Source organism: Labeo rohita, chromosome 14 (genome assembly GCF_022985175.1).
Source record: "Labeo rohita strain BAU-BD-2019 chromosome 14, IGBB_LRoh.1.0, whole genome shotgun sequence".
NCBI classification, from domain to species: domain Eukaryota; kingdom Metazoa; phylum Chordata; class Actinopteri; order Cypriniformes; family Cyprinidae; genus Labeo; species Labeo rohita.
The window spans coordinates 4,983,688-4,989,830 of NC_066882.1; positions in this window are offsets into that span (position 1 = coordinate 4,983,688).

The following is a 6,143-nucleotide window of genomic DNA, read 5'->3' on the forward strand; positions in this document are numbered from 1 at the left end:
AATTTCTTTAAAAAAAATTACTGACCCCAAACTTTTGAATAGTAGTGTAAATTGTAGCACAAATTTCTGTTTTGAATAAACACTGTTATTTGTAACTTTTTATTTATTAAAGCATTCTGAAAACAGGAATGAACACAGGAATGAATTATATTTTAAAGTATGTTAAAACAGACAACTGTTATTTTAAATTGCAATAATATTTCACAAAACTACATGTTTTTTTCTGTATTAATAATCAAGTAGATACAACCTTGATGAGCAGAAGAAACTTCTAAAAAATACAAAAATAAAATAAACAAATAAATAAAAATACATAAAAAAATAAAATAAATTAAAATTAAAATATTTATGCATATATAACTTTTATAAACTGTTGGCTTCAAAAGAATAGAGCACACTTTCTTTGCCTTTTACTGACTGGTATGGAATTTGAGGGAAATGCTAAAACAGTTCTAACTATGCATTGGACCAGCAGATGCATATTTGTTTGGTATGCAGTGATTGTATGTAATTTGAATATTACACTTAACATAGTACAACTCTTTGACAACAAAAATAACTTAGAGGTTATTTATATGCTGCAATACAGTGTATATAGTGTGTATTAGGGATGCAACAATACAGTTAGTCCACGGTTCAATACGTACCTCGGTTTTTAACCTTGGTTTTCAGTTCGGTTCTGATATCTTGCCACTTCAGTGTGTGTGTGGTGTTCTTTTGCAACAAATTAACAAAATACTCCTGAAAACCTCTGTACACTGGAAAAAAAACATGGTTTAGTATATGTCTGCTTAATTTTTCTTTTCAGAGAGGTTTTTTTTTTCAATTTTTACGCAAAATAGAATGGGTTTCATTCATACTGGATGCCAGAGGGTGCCCTCGTGCAGAAAATCCACACTGGTGACGTTCCGTTCCAGCTTCTCTAATATGGATACAGGCATTGCTATTGCTGTAACTTAAAGGAGAACTCCACTTCCAGAACAACAATTCACAAATAATTTACTCACCCCCTTGTTGTTTATGTCTTTCTGTCTTCAGTCGTGAAGAAAAAGTTTTTTGAGCATTTCAGGATTTTTCTCCATATAATGGACTTCATTGGTGCTCTGATTTTGAACTTCCAAAATGTAGTTTAAATGCAGCTTCAAAGGGCTCTAAACAATCCCAGCCGAGGAAGAAGGGTCTTATCTAGTGAAACAATCTGTCATTTTTTTTCAGAAAATAAAAATTTGTATACTTTTTAAGCACAAAAACTTCTGTAGCACAGGCTCTGGGATGCACGTTCATGTACTACTGAATCACCTCAAAATGTCATGCGGAACATAGGCGGAACTACAGACCCAGTGTTTACAAAGTGAACACAAAGACTAAGAAAGTGCAAGTAAGTCTAACGCTGTTTACAAACAAAAAAAGTACAACGATGTCGGACGATTCTGAAGTTGTAGGAGAAAATAACATTTTTATACAGACGATGAACTTGTGGCGATTCGAAGACGTGATTTGTAGTAGTGATGGGAAGTTCACATCATTTTACCGACTCTGACCTTTGAGTCTCGTTCAGCAAAATGAACAAATTTTTTTTTTGAATCATTTAATTCCTTTTAGCAAAATCAGCATCACGTGACAGCCCCATAAGATGAACGAATGATTTGAAAAACCCGAAGACTCGAAACAGGTGAACTAATTCCAGTACTAGGATGCTGCGCATGTGCGACTGAACGAATCACTCCCTGAGACGACTCGTTGCTTTCCTCAAAAACCATAATTTCTTTACGACTGAAGACAGAAAGACATGAACATCTTGAATGACAAGGCGGCGAGTAAATTATTTGTAAATTGTTGTTCTGGAAGTGGAGTTCTCCTTTAATAAAAACAAGATATAACATTAAACGTTTTGAATGATGAAATGTAAGGACAACAAACACTTGTCTGCAATAATAATAATTCCTAATCACCATACATGGAATATAAGTATAGAATTTATCGTCTGCCTCATTCTGTGATGAGAATCCACATCAGATCACATAAGGAAGTTATTATAAGCACTCGACTGATTCAAACTCAACTGAATTAAAAACAAGTTATAATGTTTTTTTTTTATATAACTTTTGTTTTTATAACTCTTTTGTTGGACAACAGGTTTAGAAAGGCTTATCATTGCATGTCATTAGAATGGAAGACGCTCTGCGTGTGTTGCTTTTTAAAATATAAGCGGGGAGGCCTTTCCTCATTTCAGCACGTGAAATCTTGGGCACACACACAGCAAATTCAGAGAAAAACAAAACAAGGAAGTTATTTAAATGCAAAACCGAAAAACCTCAATTCACAAGCACGTATTGACCCGTGGATGTCGTACCGAACGGTTCGATATTATATTGAGAATTGTGACATCCCTAGTGTGTAGACCTATATATGAAAAAAAACAAGATAGTAATTGCTGTCAGAAATGTCAGAAGTGATATGGCAAGAGAGAGAAGAGGCAGAGAGAGAGAAGAACTGCTGTGCCAATGCCACCTCATTTGAAAATGTCTTAATTGCTATTCATACGTTCTCAAAGGTATTTTCTGCGGTGCCAGAAAATGACACAGCATAAGAGGCAAACGCGATGTTCGTCAGATGTTTCGAGCCTGAAATGGGAGGTAGAGACTTTGTCTCAGAGGCTAGAATGATGCACTGATTGTCATTCATTTTAACGAGACGTGACGGGGAGGAATGTGCAGATCAACAAGCTTTAGAGAAGGAGAAATGAACCCATCCATCGCTTGCTTGTACCGGCTTTGTGCTGTCTTTGAAATTATGCATGGTAGGCCTGTCCACTGACTTCAGATGATATAGACCCTGTCTTTTCATTGTTAGAATTTACATTTTCGTTCTTCTCCCTCAAAGGCAGTCTTCTGATGTCAGGTAGACTGCTGCCAACTCGCCTGAGAGCCCAGATTCAACGTTTGTGGATTTTTCACCGGAATGAATGCAATTAGACTGCTTTGTGGGTGTAAACTGTCCCTAAGCATAAACTACGACACAGTGCAATCTATCATTTTAATGGGCTTCAACTTCCAAGGGAGGCATTCTGTAATTCGGCGACTACATACACCGAGTCACTATTACAAACACAAGAGGGCTGAACCTCCGCAAATATGAATGCCAATTTCCCAGACAAGCTCGTAAGTGAACTTTTAACAGAGGTATGAATGACAAGCGTATCAAAATTACCTGCAGGAAAAATCGCAGCGGACTTTGTTTTGCGACCCATTTCTAATCATCTGTAACGTACGAACCGGGGAAGAGTGGGAACACAGAACTAATCACACTTCAGCAAGGAGTGCAAAAGGAAAAAGTCTTGTCTTGACAAAATCTGTCTTCATTTGAAATGAAATGCTGATCGTCTTTTAATATCCTCTCAGGAGTTAAAGAAAAGCGAAAATGGAGGAGTGCACAAGACAAAAGTCTATCAAACATAAGGCCACGTTTAACACCCTACACACTTCTAACAACTTTAGTAACGTTGGTAAATAATGGGCTGCAGTTACATCAGAAATGCTCCCCAGGCTGTGTCATGATTATTAATTAAACACCCTTCGAAATTCATCTGCCGTCTGACTCCAGTTTTAGGAACAGTGACAAGCAGAGTGCAAATACAATATGCCTCACATTTCACAGCAAACACAATATAAATAGCTTGAAAAATGTTCTACAGTAAGTTACTCTTAAAGGAACAGTTCAAAAATAAAAATTTTGTCATCATATCACACTCAAGGATGTTTTCTTCTGTGCAAGACAAAAGAGAAATTCGAAAGAACGTGCTAGTCATTTTTTCATGCTATTGAAATGAATAGGGACTTTAAAGATGACCTATTATGCCTCTTTTTACAAGATGTATTATAAGTCTCAGGTGTCCCCAGAATATGTCTATGTAGTTTCAGCTCAAAATACCCCACAGTTCATTTATTACATCATTTTGAAAATGCCTATTTTGAGTGGAAGCAGAAACACACTGTTTTCGTGCATGGCTTTTTAAATGCAAATGAGTAGCTGCTCCCCGCCCCCTTTTCCAGAATATCTCAGACAGGGTTGCCAGGTTTTCACAACCAAACCCGCCCAATTGTTACTCAAAACTAGCCCAATTGCATTTTGGAGGGGGTCCCCAGTTAAAATTGCATTCCAGGAGTAAAATACACCTTTATTGGCGGGACTCCCCTGGCATTTCAGGAGCTAAATATCACATCATTGGGGTTGCTTCTACCCACGGACATGAAAAACAACCAGCGGCAACAGTGTTGAAGTAGTGTAAAGTTGCCCTATCTCAGATACTCTGCCAAACATCTGTTTGGTTTTGATTATCATGTATAAATCATGCATTTTTAAAGCCATATTAGTTTAAACTGCTGATATTGGTTTTTCTGAGCGCACATATCTGAAGCATGCACACAGAAAGCGGCAGAAAGTTCTCTTTCATGTCTTATTGCGCTTAGACTGTCAAATACACACAAGTTTATGTTAAAAACACATGAGTTGCAATAACTGCGACATATGTTTGTAAAGGTAAACAGCTGGTAGTAGCGTAATATACAGTAAATAAATCCACTGCTCTAAAAAAACAAACAAACAAACAAACAAACAAACAAGACGCTTGTAAATTAAATAATTTTATGTATACTGATTTATGATTTATTAATTAATGTGTAATGTGTTACATTTTTCTAAACAAATAAAAAAGATCTAAAAGATTTTCAGAATTTTTACAAGACTTCTGCATTAGACCATCTACAAATGTTAGGTTTACCACTGCATTTTTCTGAAAAAAAAAAAAAGATTAATATTTAGCTTATTTATAGTTATTTTTAAAGCTTCAATGTACTGTAATTATAAAAGAGCTTCATTATTGTTCATTTAATTCTAACAAATAAGTTCTTGTTAAAAACTAACCAAAATTAAACATAATTTGCTTATAATTTCCGCACAGATGGAAAGAAGATATATCAGCATTGGCATCAGCAATCTGCCAAAATGAGTTGAAAAATATCGGCATATTGGATATTGCCAAAAATCCAATATTTTGCGTCCCTACACCAGGGACCCGTTTATAGCACAGAAAAAGTCAGATTTTAATGATATGTCACCTTTAAGTTTCAAAAAAAGATGCAAAATCACCATAAAAGTATTAAAAAAACTGTTTTAAAAGTGGTCCATACAACTCAGTGGGCTATTCTGCAAAGTTATATATGACAAAATATAAAACATATAATATTCTGTAAAATATATAGCATTGTAACTTACATATTACATGCAAGTCAGTGATTTTAAACTGAACCAGATTCTGTCATAAATCAGACATCACTGCTTCTAAAAATTCTCATAAATGTGCCGAGGAGAGCAATGTCGATGTGTGAATGTCAATATTTTCAGTGAAAAACAACTTTAATGTAGCCTGCTCTTCCCACAATTTTATTGCATAGCTTTAGAAGACTTTAAATATAGTCTATGAATCATATGTATTACTTTCATGGTGATTTTATAGTGCTTTTGCATCCTTTTTAAAGCTCAAAAGTCTCCATTCAATGAAATTGCATGAGAAATATGACAATACGATACATTCTTCAAAAAAAAAAAAATCCTCAGTTCATGTTCAATAACAGAAAGAAAGTATTCATACAGATTTGGAACAACATAATGGTGAGCAAATAATGAAAGAATTGAACTGCTTGAAAGTTAAGAACACCGAAGCCAGAATCTGAAGGTTAAACAAAGCCAGAAGTAAATATTAATTAAATATCATAAAAATGATTGAGTCAGTTGATAGATCAACACGTGAAAGCCCTTGAGCGGTTCTTTCGCTCTGCACAGCTGCAAAAAAGTAGAGAGAGCTTAATCACCACCAGTTTAGGCGAAAAGTAGGCATTCTACCGAGACCTCATTGTTAGCTGCTTTTGTTGGTGAAGATGAACTACCCATGACAATTAAAGTTCCAGACCATTACTTTGCTGAATAAACGGTTACCCGCAATGCTTAACTGTTCTAAAAAGACCTCAGGCTGGGTTAGTCTAGTTCCTTGTCAATTCCCAGAGATATTCTGTTATTCTGGAGTTTCCACTAAGTGTGGAATAGCCTGAATAACAGGCCACTGTGTTAAACAAGGAACCAAACAG